The 3,803-nt window shown below is 34.1% G+C and overlaps 1 pseudogene; it reads left to right on the top strand.

The window, feature by feature from the left end:
• The window catches only part of LOC102831322, a 32,184-nt pseudogene extending 28,691 nt beyond the window's left edge, over positions 1 to 3,493 (top strand).
• The last annotated feature ends 310 nt before the right edge of the window (positions 3,494 to 3,803 follow it).

The following is a 3,803-nucleotide window of genomic DNA, read 5'->3' as shown; positions in this document are numbered from 1 at the left end:
TGTTCTTCAGATGGTCTCTAAATTCAGGTGGGATAAATTCAAGTTCATATTTTGGCACATATGAGCAATTAAAGGTCTGTTCCACAGTCTGCCCCTGGCCTTGTTTTGGCTGATGATATAGAACTTTTCCACCATCTCTTTCCACAGAGGAAATCAATTTAATTTCTGTGAACTCCATCTAGTGATGTCCATATATATAGTCATCTTTTATGTTGTTTAAAATATATATTTGCAGTGAAGAAATCATTGGTGTATCCCATCTGGTGAGGTCCATATATATAGTCAACTTTTATGTTGTTTAAAAAACATATTTGCAATGAAGAAGTCATCAGTCTTGCAAAATTCTGTCTTGTGATCCCCAGCATCATTTCTATTACCAAGGTCATATTTTCCAACTACTGATCCTTTCTTTTTGTTTCTCACCTTTGCATTCCAATCACCTGTATTTATCAATATATCTTTGTTTCATGTTTGATCAGTTTCAGACTGAAAAAGTTGGTTGAATTCTTAAGTTTCATCATCACTGACTTTAGGGTTAGTGTGTAAATTTTAATAATAGCAGCATTAACTAGTATCATTGTAGGCATATGGGTATTATTATCCTATCACAGATGGTGTTGTATTTCAAGACAGATCTTGATATGTTCTTTTCCATAATGAATGTGATGCCATTTCTCTTCAATTTTTCATTCCTGGCACAGTAAACCATGCTTGTCAGATTAAAAATGGCTAACACTTGTCCATTTCAGGTCACTAATTCCTAGGATATTGATGTTTATGTGTTCTATTTCATTTTTTTGACAATTTCCAACTTTCCTAGATTCATACTTTGTGCACTCAATTTTCTGATTATTAATGAATATTACAGCTGTTTTTTACCATTTTGCATTTTGCCCCATCAGTAAATATAGGTCTCAAGGGCTTTACTCTATTTGTGACATAATAGTCAACTCTGCTTTGAGGAGAGCTCTTTTTAAATTGTATTTTGAGTGCCTTCCAACCTGAGGGACTCATCTTTTGCCATTACATATGATGATATTCTGGTGTTCTTCATCATGTGTCAATAGTCAATATTCTGGTGATATCAGAGTACCACTGCTATTTATAAGGTTTTCAGTGAGTAAATATTTGGAAGCAGTCTGTCTCTTCTTCTTCCTAGTGTGCCTTGTTTGGAAGCTCAGCTGAAACCTGTCCACTGTGTGTGACCCTGCTGGTATTTTTAAAATACCCATGGCAGAGCTTCCAGAATCACAGCAACATGTAAGTCATCACAGTATGACAAACTGACATGTAAGTCATCACAGTATGACAAATTTCAGAGAACCAAGAAAAATGAAATTCTTGACAGCTTCAACCTTTTATCCTTTTATTATTGTGTTGTAAATTGGTCCAGTTGTAAGGATGTTTATTTTCTTTATATTGAGTTGTAGTCCATACTGAAGACTGTAAATTTTTACCTTCATGAACAAGTGTTTGGAATCTTCTTCACTCTCAGAAAGCAAAGTTGGGTCATCTGCCTATCACAAGTTGTTAATGAGCCTTCCTAAAATCCTGATTGAGTTATTCTCATATAATCCAAGATCTCAGATCATTTGCTCAGCATAAAAATTGAGTAAGTTTGGTGAAAGAATACAACCCTGGATCACAACTTTCCTGATTTTAAACAATACAGTATTCCCTTTCTATTTGAATACCTGCCTCTTGGTCTATACACAGGTTCCACATGAAAACAAATGAGTGCTTTGAAATTGCCATTATTTGCAACGTTACCCAAAGTTTGTTGTGATCTACACAGTCAAATCCATTTCATAGTCAATATAACAGAAGCAGACATCTTTCTGATAAGATCTATCTGATGTCAGCAATGGTATCCCTCATTTAACATTCTCTTCTGAATTTCTTGCTGCTGCCTGTTTATATGCTGTGGTAATCTTTTTTTTTTTTTTTAATTATCTTTAACAAAATTTTACTTTTATTTAATTCAATAACTTTGATAATTTTTTGCATTCTGCCTTCTGAAACAAGCACAAATATGGATGCCATCCAATTGGTTTGCTGTCTTCAATATTTCAATTGACATTCAATCAATTACTGAAACCTTGTTTTTCACTAATATCTTCAGTGCAGCTTGGACTTCTTCCTTCAATACCATCGGATCTTGATCATATGCTACCTCTTGAAATGACCAATTCCTTTTGTCATAGTGCCTCTGTGTATTCCTTCCTGCGTCATTCAATATTTTGCTCACATAATCCTTCAATATTTCTGGTCATATTTGAATGTTACTTTTCTTCATTGCTCAGCTTGAGAAACCCTATGTTCTTCCTTTTTGGTCTTCTAACTCCACGCATTTTTATGTTTCATTATAATACTTTTACTTTGTTTTCTTGAGCTGTCCTTTGAAATTTTCTGTTCAACTGTTTAACTTCTTCATTTTGTTTCCTCTTTCTATTTACTTTCTCTTTCTTTATGAGCAGGTTTCAGAAACTTTTCTGACATCCACTTTGGTCTTTTCTCTCTTTCCTATATTTTTAATCACCTGTGGTTTTATTCAGATATGATGCTCTTCATGTCATCCCACTTATACTCTGATCATCAGTCATTTTTGTTAAATTTGTCAAATCTGGTTGTAAGATGGTCTCTAAATTCAGATGGGCTATACCGAAGGTTGTATTTTGGTTCCTTAGGATTTGTTTTAATTTTCTTCAGCTTGTGCCTGAACTTGCATAGTAGCAACTGATGATCTCTTCTACAGTCTGCCACTGGCCTTGTTTTCACTGTTTATATTGAGCTTCTCCATTTCCATTACCTCTTCATATAGATGTAGTCAATTTGCTTCCTATGTAATCTATATGGTAAAGTCCATATATATAGTTGCTGTTTAAGTTGTTGGAAATGTTATTTGCAATTGATAAGTCATTGGTCTTTTAAAATTCTACCATGTGACTTTCAGTATCATTTCTATCACTAAGGCCATATTTTCCAGCTACTGATCAATTTCAGATTGAAAAAGCTGGTAGAATTCATCAGTGTCTTCATCAGTAGCTATGGTAGTTAGTGCAGAAATTTGAATAACACTCATTTTAATTGATCTTGCTTTTGTTGTTGTTGTTAAATGCTGTCGGGTCGATTCTGACCCATAGCGACCCTGTATAGGGTTTCCAAGGAGCAGCTGGTAAACTTGAACCACCAACCTTGCAGTTCAAATTGCTTTGCAGTCTGGTGCATTAACCCACAGCACCAATCTTTCTTTTAGGTATTATTATATTACTTTATTGTTGTTAAGTGTTGTGGAGTCAGTTCTGAATCATAGCAAACTTGTATAAGGGAGCTGCTGGTGAGTTACAGCCACCAACTTTGTGGTTCAAATCGACATTGGAGTCTAGAGCTTCTCCTACGGTGCCATATCAGGACTCCATTCTATTACATACATCTTTGTATTACAAGATAGATGTTGAATTTTTTTTTTTTTTTTTTTTTTTTTTAGCTTTGACAATGTATGGGAGACAATTCCTTTTCAATTTATCATTTCTGGCATAGCAACCCATAATATTATCTGATTCAAAATGGTCAATACCAGTCTATATCAACTCATTAATGCCAAAGATATCAAACTTTATATATTTCATTTCATTTTTGTCAACTTTCTATTTTTCTAGAAAGTACAGGCTGCATTCCAATCATTAATGGATGCTTGTAGCATTTTTTCCTTATTTTGAGTCATGTTCCATCAGTAAATGAAGTGCTTGAAAACTTTGTTCCATTCATTTCATTAAGTTCTACTCTAAGTTTAGAAAGCATCT

The sequence above is a fragment of the Chrysochloris asiatica genome, unplaced genomic scaffold (genome assembly GCF_000296735.1).
Source record: "Chrysochloris asiatica unplaced genomic scaffold, ChrAsi1.0 scaffold00035, whole genome shotgun sequence".
Taxonomy (NCBI): domain Eukaryota; kingdom Metazoa; phylum Chordata; class Mammalia; order Afrosoricida; family Chrysochloridae; genus Chrysochloris; species Chrysochloris asiatica.
This window is presented reverse-complemented; position numbering and strand designations above follow the sequence as displayed.